Below are 13,480 nucleotides of genomic sequence, written 5' to 3' on the forward strand. Positions count from 1 at the left end.
CACAATGGCATCATGCAGTTGCTGCAGATTGGACGCCAGTACATTCATGCAGCGAACAACCCGTTCCATCTCATCTCAAAGATGCTCTATTGGGTTGAGGTCTGGGGAGTGCGCAGGCCACTCAAATAAACTGAACATGCTGTCATGTTCTAGGCAAAAAAAATTTACTTCTCAATTGTCCAGTGTTGGTGATCGTTTGCCAACGAGCTGCTTCTTCTTGTTTTTAGCTGATAGGAGTGGAACACTGTTCACACCCCTCTTGTTGGGGAAGGTAAAATGTTTCAATTTTAACCTAATTTCGTGCAATACAACACATTTGGCATGGGGGAGAGATTTTTTGTTGCTGTTTTTTAAAGCTAATTTCCTGTAATTCTATCGGTTCTTCCATACCTTTTGTGTGTTTATATGATACCAGGGGTCAAAGCCCGGTACGTATTGACCCCGTTATGGGTCCGGATTCGGTCCACAGTCCGCCAGTTGATTATGGAGGTCCGAGATAGACACTGTCATGCTTGAAAAACCCAGGAGGGTGGCAGTTTGGCCGGCAGCGACGATCATACCCCGCTCAAAGTTGCTTAGGTCACTAGTTTTGCCCATTCTAATGTTCAATCAAACAGTAACTGGATGCTTGTCTGCCTACTTTATATAGCAAGCCACAGCCACGTGACTCACTGTCTGTAGGAGCGATCCATTTTCATGAACTGGGTGGTGTACCTAATAAAATGTCTGGTGAGTGTATTTACGTTTGTCATTTAGCAGACTCTTATCCAGAGTGACTTACAGTTATAGCTCATATTAAGTTTCAGAATCCCAGAACTAAAATCTAACGTAATTGTGGCAGATGCTCAAATGTTCTAGGAGGAGATTAGAGCTTGGCTTATTTAAAGTTATATCTGTATGGATTCACATACCAGTATAGATTTTTACAATACTGTCTATAATGGTATTTTAAAGATGCAATATGCAGAAATCGCTCCACCATTTCCTGGTTGCTAAAATTCAAATAGTTCACCTATTTTCAATTTGTATGACAAAACAAGCGGCCGTTGTGTAGATAATGATTGTACATCTAAACCGCTGTGAAATACAGTATTTTCCATAACCAAAAATATTGTTTTGAAGATGGTGTAAAAGATGCAAAAACTAAACTTAAGAATATGAATCATAGAAATAGCGCACCGAGAACAGAAATGGCGCCGGAGATGAAGGCAGACTTTTTACATGTCCCCAACCGATTGTGTTTTTTTGTTTGTTTATTTGCCTTGTTTGTTACACATTTTTAAAACGTATTTTGTACATAATGTTGCCGCTACCGTCTCTTATGACCGAAAATAACTTCTAGACATCAGGACTGCGAATACTCACCACGGACTAGCAGAATCCTTTTTTCCCTTTCACGAGGATGATGAGCTCGATGCGAAGGATATACTGCTTTCTCGGGAATAGGCCCTGATCCCCGTGATATGCGGAGAAAAAGGGGCCGAAGGGCGGGCTGCCTTCTGAGAATTCGTAGGCGATCGAATAAACCACTTGCAAACATGCAATCTTTGGAGAATAAAATCGATGACTTACGCGGAAGATTAAACTACCAATGGGACATTTAAAAACTATCTTATGCTTCACGGAGTCGTGGCTGAACGAAGACACTTAACATACAGCTAGCTGGCTGGTTATACACTGTATCAGCAGGATAGAACAGCGGCGTCTAGAAAGACAAGGGGCAGCGGACTATGTAAATAACAGCTGGTGCACGATATCTAAGGAAGTCTCGAGCTATTGCTCGCCTGAGGTATAGTATCTCATGATAAGCTGTAGATCACACTACCTACCTAGAGAGTTTCTGTATATTTCGTAGCTGTTTTACATACCATCACAGTCAGGCTGGCACTAAGACAGCTTTGAAGGAGCTGTATTCCGCCCTTAAGCAAACACACACCCAGAGTCGGCACTCCTTGTAGACTGGGACTTCAGTGCAGGGAAACTTAAATCCGTTTTACCAAATTTCTGTCAGCATGTTAAATGTGCAACCAGAGAAAAACAAATTCTATACCACCTCAACTCCACACACAGAGATGCATACAAAGCTCTCCCTCGCCCTCCATTTGGCAAATCTGATTCCTGCTTACAAGCAACAATTATAGCGTGAAGCACCAGTGACGAGATCAATAAAAAAGTGGTGAGATGAAACAGATGCTAAGCTACAGGACTGTTTTGCTAGCACAGACTGGAATATGTTCCGCGATTCTTCCAATGGCATTGAGGAGTACACCACATCAGTCATTGGCTTCATCAATAAGTGCATCGATGACGTCAACCTCAGTGACCGTACGTACCCCAACCAGAAGCCATGGATTACAGGCAGCATCCGCACTGAGCTAAAGGGTAGAGCTGCCGCTTTCAAGGAGCGGGACTCCAACCTGGAAGCTTATAAGAAATACCGCTATGCCCTCCGATGAACCAGCAAACAGGTAAAGCATCAATACAGGACTAAGATCGAGTCGTACTACACCTGCTCTGACGCTCGTTGGATGTGACAGGGCTTGCAAACCATTACAGACTACAAAGGGAAGCACAGCCACGAGCTGCCCAGTGACACGAGCCTACCAGATGAGCTAAACTACTTCCATGCTCGTTTCGAGGCAAGTAACACTGATACATGCATGGGAGCACCAGCTGTTCCGGGAGACTGTGTGATCACGCTCTCCGCGGCCGATGTGAGTAAGACCTGTTAACTTCTCTAGGATAGGGGGCAGCATTTTCACGTTTGGATGAAAAGCGTGCCCAGAGTAAACTGCCTCCTACTCAGTCCCAGATGCTAATATATGCATATTATTATTAGTATTGGATAGAAAACACTCTGAAGTTTCTAAAACTGTTTGAATCATGTCTGACTATAACATAACTTATTTGGCTGGCAAAACCGAGGACAAACCATTCAGATTTTCTTTTTTTTTAAGTCACTCTCTTTTCAATGGGTATTCATTGGGAATCCAGATTTCGAAGGGACCTTCCTGCAGTTCCTATCACTTCCACTGTATGTCAACAGTCTTTAGAAACTGGTTGAGGTTTTTCCTTTCAGAAATGAAGAAGTAGCCATGTTCAGAATGAGGCTCCAGTGAAGTGTACTGTTTGTTAGAGGCGCATGACCAGAAAGCATGCTACACATTGTTTTCTTCCGGTATTGAACACAGATCATCCAGTCTTCAATTTTATCGATTATTTACGTTAAAAAATACCTAACGTTGTATTACAAAAGTAGTTTGAAATGTTTGGACAAAGCTTACAGGTAACTTTTGAGATATTTTGTTGTCACGTTGTGTAAGTTGGAACCGGTGTTTTTCTGGATCAAACGCGCCAAATAAATGGACATTTTGGATATATATCGACGGAATAAATCGAACAAAAGGACCATTTGTGATGTTTATGGGACCTATTGGAGTGCCAACAGAAGAAGCTCATCAATGGTAAGGCATGAATTATATTTTTATTTCTGCGTTTTGTGTCGCACCTGCGGGGTTGAAATATGCTTTTCTCTCTTTGTTTACTATGGTGCTATCATCAGATAGTAGCATCGTTTGCTTTTGCCGTAAAGCATTTTTGAAATCTAACACATTGGCTGGATTCACAACAAGTGTAGCTTTAATTTGGCATATTGAATGTGTAATTTTATGAAAATAAATTTTTTATAGTAATATATTTGAATTTGGCGCTGTGCATTTTCACTGGATGTTGGCCAGGTGGGACGCTACCGTCCCACATATCCCAGAGAGGTTAAACAGGTCAACATTCACAAGGCCTCAGGGCCAGATGGATTACCAGAACGTGTACTGCGACCATGCGCTGACCAACTAGCAAGTGTCTTCACTGACATTTTCAATCTCTCCCTGTCTGAGTCTGTAATACCAACATGTTTTAAGCAGATCACCATAGTGCCTAGGCCCAAGAACACAAAGGTAACCTTCTTAAATGACTACCGACCTGTAGCACTCACGTCTGTAGCGATGAAGTGCTTTGAAAGGCTTGTCATGGCTCACATCAACACCATTATCCCAGAAACCTTACCCCCGCTCCAATTTGCATACCACCCCAACAGATCCACAGATGATGTAATGTCTATTGCACTCCACACTGCCCTTTCCCACCTGGACAAAAGCAACACCTATGTGAGAATGCTATTCATTGACTACAGCTCAGCGTAGTAGCTAAGAACCCTGGGACTAAACACCTCCCTCTGCAACTGGATCCTGGACTTCCTGACGGGCTGCCCCCAGGTGGTAAGGGTAGGTAACAACACATCCGCCACGCTGATCCTCAACACAGGGGCCCCTCAGGGGTGCGTGCTCAGTCCCCCCCTGCACTTCCCTGTTCACTCATGACTGCACGACACCAACACCATCATTAAATTTGCGATTGACACAACAGTGTCAGCCTGATCACCGACTCCTGCCTATAGGGAGGAGGTCAGAGACCTGGCTGTGTGGACAACAACCTCTCCCTCAACGTGATCAAGACAAAGGAGATGATTGTGGACTACAGGAAAAACAGGGCCGATAACGCCCCACTTCTCATCGACGGGGCTGCAGTGGAGCAGGTTGAGAGCTTCAAATTCCTTGGTTTCCACATCACCAACAAACTAACATGGTCCAAGCACACCAAGGCAGTCGTAAAGAGGGCATGACAAAACCTATTCCCCCTCAGGAGACTGAAAAGATTTGTCATAGGTCCTCAGATCCTCAAAAGGTTCTACAGCTGCTCCATCAAGAGCATCCTGACTGGTTGCATCACTGCCTGGTATGGCAACTGCTCGGCCTCTGACCGCAGGCACAACAGATTAGTGCGAATGGCCCAGTACATCACTGGGGCCAAGCTTCCTGCCATCCAGGGCCTCTACCAGGCGGTGTCAGAGGAAGAATCCAGTCACCCAAGTCATAGACTGTTCTCTCTGCTACCGCACGGCAAGCGGAAACAGAGCGCTAAGTCTAGGTCCAAGAGGCTTCTAAACAGCTTCTACCCCCAAGCCATAAGACTCCTGAACATCTAATCAAATGGCTACCCAGACTATTTGCAATGCCCCTTCTCCCCCTCTTTTACACCGCTGCTACTCTCTGATATCATTTAAAAATATATACACTGCTCAAAAAAATAAAGGGAACACTTAAACAACACAATGTAACTCCAAGTCAATCACACTTCTGTGAAATCAAACTGTCCACTTAGGAAGCAACACTGATTGACAATACATTTCACATGCTGTTGTGCAAATGGAATAGACAACAGGTGGAAATTATAGGCAATTAGCAAGACACCCCCAATAAAGGAGTGGTTCTGCATGTGGTGACCACAGACCACTTCTCAGTTCCTATGCTTCCTGGCTGATGTTTTGGTCACTTTTGAATGCTGGCGGTGCTTTCACTCTAGTGGTAGCATGAGACGGAGTCTACAACCCACACAAGTGGCTCAGGTAGTGCAGCTCATCCAGGATGGCACATCAATGCGAGCTGTGGCAAGAAGGTTTGCTGTGTCTGTCAGCGTAGTGTCCAGAGCATGGAGGCACTACCAGGAGACAGGCCAGTACATCAGGAGACGTGGAGGAGGCCGTAGGAGGGCAACAACCCAGCAGCAGGACTGCTACCTCCGCCTTTGTGCAAGGAGGAGCACTGCCAGAGCCCTGCAAAATGACCTCCAGCAGGCCACAAATGTGCATGTGTCTGTTTCTGACTGTTTGAGCAGACTCCATGAGGGTGGTACGAGGGCCCGACGTCCACAGGTGGGGGTTGTGCTTACAGCCCAACACCGTGCAGGACGTTTGGCGTTTGCCAGAGAACACCAAGATTGGCAAATTCGCCACTGGCGCCCTGTACTCTTCACAGATGAAAGCAGGTTCACACTGAGCACATGAGCACATGTGACAGAGTCTGGAGACGCCGTGAAGAACATTCTGCTGCCTGCAACATCCTCCAGCATGACCGGTTTGGTGGTGGGTCAGCCATGGTGTGGGGTGGCATTTCTTTGGGGTGCCGCACAGCCCTCCATGTGCTCGCCAGAGGTAGCCTGACTGCCATTAGGTACCGAGATGAGATCCTCAGGCCCCTTGTGAGACCATATGCTGGTGCGGTTGGTCCTGGGTTCCTCCTAATGCAAGACAATGCTAGACCTCATGTGGCTGGAGTGTGTCAGCAGTTCCTGCAAGAGGAAGGCATTGATGCTATGGACTGGCCCGCCCGTTCCCCAGACCTGAATCCAATTGAGCACATCTGGGACATCATGTCTCGCTCCATCCACCAACGCCACGTTGCACCACAGACTGTCCAGGAGTTGGCAGATGCTTTAGTCCAGGTCTGGGAGGAGATCCCTCAGGAGACCATCCGCCACCTCATCAGGAGCATGCCCAGGCGTTGTAGGGAGGTCATACAGGCACGTGGAGGCCACACACACTACTGAGCCTCATTTTGACTTGTTTTAAGGACATTACATCAAAGTTGGATCAGCCTGTAGTGTGGTTTTCCACTTTAATTTTGAGTGTGACTCCAAATCCAGACCTCCATGGGTTGATAAATTTGATTTACATTGATCATTTTTGTGTGATTTTGTTGTCAGCACATTCAACTATGTAAAGAAAAAAGTACTTAATAAGAATATTACATTCATTCAGATCTAGGATGTGTTATTTTAGTGTTCCCTTTATTTTTTTGAGCAGTGTATAATGTGAACAAATGAGCTGAGATAAGGGAGGTGAAGGCAATAAAAAAGGCCACGGTGGTGAAGTAAATACAATATAGCAATTAAAACACTGGAATTGTAGATTTGCAGTAGGTGAATGTGCAAAGTAGAAATACTGGGGTGCAAGGGAGCTAAATAAATAAATACAGTAGGGGATGAGGTAATTGTTTAGGCTATTTATAGATGGGCTATGTACAGGTGCAGTGATCTGTGAGCTGCTCTGACAGCTGATGCTTAAAGCTGGTGAGGGAGATAAGTGTTTCCAGTTTTAGAGATTTTTGTAGCTCGTTCCAGTCATTGGCAGCAGAGAACTTGTAGATGACCTGGAGCCAGTGGGTTTGGCGACGAGTATGAAGCGAGGGCCAGCCAACGAGAGCGTACAGGTCGCAGTGGTGGGTGGTATATGGGGCTTTGGTGACAAAATGGATGGCGCTGTGATCGACTGCATCCAATTTGTTGAGTAGGGTGTTGGAGGCTATTTTGTAAATGACATCGCCGAAGTCGAGGATCAGTAGAATAGTCAGTTTTACGAGGGTATGTTTGGCAGCATGAGTGAAGGATGCTTTGTTGCGAAATAGGAAGCCAATTCTAGATTTAACTTTGGATTGGAGATGTTTGATGTGAGTCTGGAAGGAGAGTTTACAGTCTAACCAGACACCGAGGTATTTGTAGTTGTCCACATATTCTAAGTCATAATTGTCCAGAGTAGTGATGCTGGGCGGGCGGGAAGGTGTAGGCAGCGATCGGATGAAGAGCATGCATTTAGTTTTACTTGTATTTAAGAGCAGTTGGAGGCTACGGAAGGAGAGTTGTATGGCATTGAAGTTCGTCTGGAGGGTAGTTAACACAGTGTCAATCATCTATGCATAGTCACTTTAATAACTGTACGTACTACCTCGACTAACCGGTGCCCCCGCACATTGACTCTGTACCGCTACCCCCCTGTATATAGTTTCGCTATTGTTATTTTACTGCTGCTCTTAATTACTTTATATTTCATATTGTTATCTGAACTTTTTGAAACTGCATTGTTGGTTAGGAGCTCGTAAGTAAGCATTTCACTGTAAGGTTTATACCCATTGTATTCGGTACATGTGACTAATAAAATTTGATTTGACTTTAAACAGGTCTACCGCTTCTTAGACTTGCTTTCAATGAGAATGACAGATCTATAACTAACTTAATTTTTTTCAGGTCGCCCAAATTGTTACATATTGCAGCTTTAAGTGCTAAATAAATGAAAAGTTCTACAAATGATCTTACTTCATTGTCAGGTTGGTTCAGTATAAGACAGTAAAAATGGAGATAGCCCATTTAAAAACCACTTCACTCAAAACATATTTAGAACTTTTATTATGCAGTCCACAAGAGCTTAGGAAGTTGGAGAATTGGCCTGTGCTTTTCCACCCATACCTATAGGCTACTTAATTGAGACCATACAAGTAGACGCACTTCATCTCACACACCCAATGTGGATAGGAACCTGAAACAGAAAGGATGAGTGTGTGAATATTGCGACAGAAGTGCTTTTGTATTTCAACCACAACACAAGCTGTTCTGCAGCAGTGACACGCTGTTCCGTAGGTGGTTCCCTACCACCCTCTAGCCTAGAGAGCTCTGTAGGCTCCTTTAGACAGAATGAGCTGATTTGCTCTCTCATTGCTGCACACCCTGCCTGGCCATTTATCATCTGACCCCCACAACTCTACCTTTAGGGTTGACTTCTGAAAGTGTCTGTTTCCTCTACAACTGTGGTCACCAACCAGTCGATCATGATTGACTGGTCGATCTCCAAGGCATTTCTAGTCGATCACCAAACATTTCTGTAAAAAAAAACAACGATCAAGCCTTGCGTTCCTGTATTTAAAAAAAATTTGTTTCGCACTGTTGGTGGTAGGAGCACTTGTTTCAGCAGCCATAGCGCCGGGATGGCAGTGTTCCCATTTTGAACCATTTCATGTGTCTGAAGGTAGAACTCTGCCTCCCTGACTCAATGAATACAGTGATGAGCTCATGTTTAAATTATTCAGCACTACCAACACTGCGCATTTTATGGCTTATAAAAAGGTGTTGAACATTCTCCCTACTTACAAACGCAACAATCAGCACTGAAGCTGCAATGAATGAGTATAGCCAAGTATTCCGATAAGCTAGCTGCTTGTCTTAATATAAATGTTTTTAATTTTTTATTTTTGAGGAATATTTCACCTTCTCTGGTTATAGGAATAACAACATGAATTGGTGTATGAGGCAGAAATAATGCAGTGGGACTTGAGTTTTGCCATCTGCTGGAAGACTGTGTCCCCTTTTCTCAGCGGAAGGATGGTGAGTCGGGTGATAGGCAGCCTCAACGCTCCTCTCTCCCTCCCCTCAGGTTGAGGTCGAGTGATTGTGGCCAGGTCATCCGATGCAGCACTCCATCACTCTTCTTCTTGGTCAAATAGCCCTTCCACAACCTGGAGGTGTGTTGGGTCATTGTCCTGTTGAAAAAATATATATATTCCCACTAAGCGCAAACAAGATGGGGTGGCATATCGCTGCAGAATGCTGTGGTAGCCATGCTGGTTAACCTTTCTGCGCACAGATCCCGATTTCCGGGATCATTTCCCTAAACAACCGCTGAATTGCAGGGCGCCAAATGCATGATTATAAATATTTTTAGTAATATTTTTGAAATCACAAGTGAAATATACCAAAACACAGCTTAGCTTGTTGTTAATCCACCTATCGTGTCAGATTTTGAAAATATGCTTTGCAACATGTTCTAGTATTGATTGTATCAATCAATGCTAGAACAGTTAGCCTTATATTAGCTTGGTCACGAAAGTCAGAAAAGCAATAAAATTAATCGCTTACCTTTGATCAGCTTCGGATGTTTGCACTCACGAGACTCCCAGTTACACAACAAATGTTCTTTTTGTTAGATAAATATTACTTTTATAACAAACGCCATTTGGGTTGCACGTTATGTTGAGAGAACTACAGCCTCGTTCCGTTCGACGAAAATTCCAAAAAGTATCCGTAATGGTCGTAGAAACATGTCAAATGTTTTTTATAATCAATCCTCAGGTTGTTTTTAACAAACATAATCGATAATAGTTCAACCGGACCTTAACCTATTCAATAAGAGAGAAAAGGAAAATGGAGAGCTCCCTCTCGCGCGCAAGCACTATTCAGAGGACACCTGACTACTTTTGAAAAATCGCGTTCATTTTTCAAAATCAAAGCCTGAAACTATGTCTAAAGGTCAGCATTGACTGACCTTCATGTCTGAAAGTAATGGACTATTGTTTCTTTTTGCTTTTTTGAGCTGTTCTTGCCATAATATGGACTTGGGTTTTTAACATCTTCTGTATACCAACCCTACCTTCTCATAACACAACTGATTGGCTCATGAACCTGGTTGAGAGAACGTGCCAAGATGTCAGCAAGGCAAAGGTTGGCTACTTACACAATTCAAAATATTTTTCAGATTATGCTAACACTTTTTTGGTTACTACATGATTCCATATGTGTTATTTTAAATAATTTTGATGTCTTCACTATTATTCTACAATGTAGAAAATGGTTAAAAAAAACTTATGAGTAGGTGTCAACTTTTGACTGGTACTGTAAATACATATACAGTGCATTCGGAAAGTATTCAGACCCATTTACTTTTTCCACATTTTGTTACATAACAGCCTTATTCTAAAAAATACTTTCCGTAAGTATTCAGACTCTTTTGCTATGAGACACAAAATTGAGCTCAGGTGCATCCTGTTTCCATTGATCATCCTTGATGTTTCTAAAACTTGATTGGAGTCTACCTGTGGTAAATTCAATTGATTGGATATAATTTGGAACTGCACACACCTGTCTAATACAAGGTCCCACAGTTGACAGTGCATGTCAGAGCAAAAACCAAACCATGAGGTCGAGGGAATTGTCTGTAGCGCTCCAAGACAGGATTGTGTCGACCACTTCTGGGGAAGGGTACCAACAAATTTCTGCAGCATTGAACGTTCCCAAGAACACAGTGGCCTCCATAATTCTTAAATGGAAGAACTTTGGAACAACCAAGACTCTTCCTCGAGCGGGCCGCCCGGCCAAACTGAGCAATCGGGGGAGAAGGGCCTTACAATTTTTAAAACATTACAATACATTCACACATTTCACAACACTGTGCGCCCTCGGGCCCCTACTCCACCTCTGCCACATATCTACAGTACAAAATCCATGTGCATAGTGCGTATGTTATCGTGTGTGTATGCATGCGTTTGTGTTGCTTCACAGTCCCCGCTGTTCCATAAGGTGTATTTTAGTTTTTAAAATCAAATTTTACTGCTTTCATGATTTTCTTGATGTGCAGTAGAGTTACAGTGGGGCAAAAAAGTATGAATGGGGCCATTGTATCGTGAGATTTTTAGTGAAAACCTCCTTCCATCAGCAAGGGCATTGAAGATGAAACGTGGCTGGGTCTTTCAGCATGACAATGATCCCAAACACACCGCCCGGGCAATGAAGGAGTGGCTTCGTAAGAAGCATTTCAAGGTCCTGGAGTGGCCTAGCCAGTCTCCAGATCTCAACCCCATAGAAAATCTTTGGAGGGAGTTGAAAGTCCGTGTTGCCCAGCAACAGCCCCAAAACATCACTGCTCTAGAGGAGATCTGCATGGAGGAATCGGCCAAAATACCAGCAACAGTGTGTGAAAACCTTGTGAAGACTTACAGAAAACATTTGACCTCTGTCATTGCCAACAAAGGGTATATAACAAAGTATTGAGAAACTTTTGTTATTGACCAAATATTTTTCACCATAATTTGCAAATAAATTCATAAAAAATCCTACAATGTGATTTTCTGGATTTTTTTTCTCATTTTGTCTGTCATGGTTGAAGTGTACCAATGATGAAAATTACAGGCCTCTCTCATCTTTTTAAGTGGGAGAACTTGCACAATTGGTGGCTGACTAAATACTTTTTTACCCCACTGTACATGTAGTCATGGCTCTATGTAGTACTTTGTGCCTGCCATAGTCTTTTCTGGACTTGGACTGTGAAGAGACCTCTTGTGGGGTATGCATGAATGTCCGAGCTGTGCGCCAGTAGTTCAAACAGACAGCTCTGTGCATTCAACATGTCAATACCTTTCTTAAATACAAGTAGAGATACAGGTAATTAGAGGTCGACCGAATATGATTTTTCAACGCCGATACCGATTTATTGGAGGACCAAAAAAGCCGATACCGATTAATCGGACGATTTAAATCAAATAAATAAATAAATATTTTTTTTTATATAAATAATATGTATTTGTAATAATGACTGAATGAACACTTATTTTAACTTAATATAATACATCAATAAAATCAATTTAGCCTCAAATAAATAATGAAACATGTTCAATTTGGTTTAAATAATGCAAAAACAAAGTGTTGGAGAAGAAATTTCCCGCTCAGCCCAGTCAAAACTGTTCGCTGCTCTGGCACCCCAATGGTGGAACAAACTCCCTCACGACGCCAGGTCAGCGGAGTCAATCACCACCTTCCGGAGACACCTGAAACCCCACCTCTTTAAGGAATACCTAGGATAGGATAAAGTAATCCTTCTAACCCCCCCCCCCCCTTAAAAGAGTTAGATGCACTATTGTAAAGTGGTTGTTCCACTGGATATCATAAGGTGAATGCACCAATTTGTAAGTCGCTCTGGATAAGAGCGTCTGCTAAATGACGTAAATGTAAATGTAAAGTAAAAGTGCAATATGTGCTATGTAAGAAAGCTAACGTTTCAGTTCCTTGCTCAGAACATGAGAACATATGAAAGCTGGTGGTTCCTTTTAACATGAGTCTAAAATATTCCCAGGTAAGAAGTTTTAGGTTGTAGTTATTATAGGAATTATAGGACTATTTCTCTCTATACCATTTGTATTTCATTAACCTTTGACTATTGGATGTTCTTATAGGCACTTTAGTATTGCCAGTGTAACAGTATAGCTTCTGTCCCTCTCCTCGCTCCCACCTGGGCTCGAACCAGGAACACGACAACAGCCACCCTCGAAGCAGCGTTACCCATCGCTCCACAAAAGCCGTTGCAACAGTTTGCAGAGCAAGGTTAACAACCACTCCAAGTCTCAGAGCAAGTGACGTATTAGCGCACACCCCGCTAACTAGCTAGCCATTTCACATCGGTTACATCAGCCTCATCTCAGGAGTTGATAGGCTTGAAGTCATAAACCGCAGAGCTGTTTGAATGAATGCTTACGAGCCTGCTGGTGCCTACCATCGCTCAGTCAGACTGCTCTATCAAATCATAGACTTAATTATAACATAATAACACACAGAAATACGAGCCTTAGGTTATTAATATGGTCGAATCCGGAAACTATCATCTCAAACGAGACGTGTATTCTTTCAGTGAAATACGGAGCCGTTCCGTATTTTATCTAACGGGTGGCATCCCTAAGTCTAAATATTCCTGTTACATTGCACAACCTTCAATGTTATGTCATAATTACGTAAAATTCTGGGATATTAGGCGGTCCAAACTGTTGCATATACACTGACTCTGCGTGCAATGAACGCAAGAGAAGTGACACAATTTCACCTGGTTAATATTGCCTGCTAACCTGTATTTCTTTTAGCTAAATATGCAGGTTTAAAAATATATACTTCTGTGTATTGATTTTCAGAAAGGCATTGATGTTTATGTTTAGGTACACATTGGAGCAACGATACACACCGCATCGATTATATGCAACGCAGGACACGCTAGATAAACTAG

General features: G+C 43.0%; 1 protein-coding gene across 1 annotated transcript in view; it reads left to right on the forward strand.

Moving 5' to 3' along the window:
* LOC139532085 (N-chimaerin) overlaps positions 1–13,480 on the forward strand; it is a 59,743-nt gene that overhangs the window by 3,037 nt on the left and 43,226 nt on the right. The window lies entirely within an intron of this gene.

This window comes from Salvelinus alpinus, chromosome 10 (genome assembly GCF_045679555.1).
Source record: "Salvelinus alpinus chromosome 10, SLU_Salpinus.1, whole genome shotgun sequence".
NCBI lineage: Eukaryota > Metazoa > Chordata > Actinopteri > Salmoniformes > Salmonidae > Salvelinus > Salvelinus alpinus.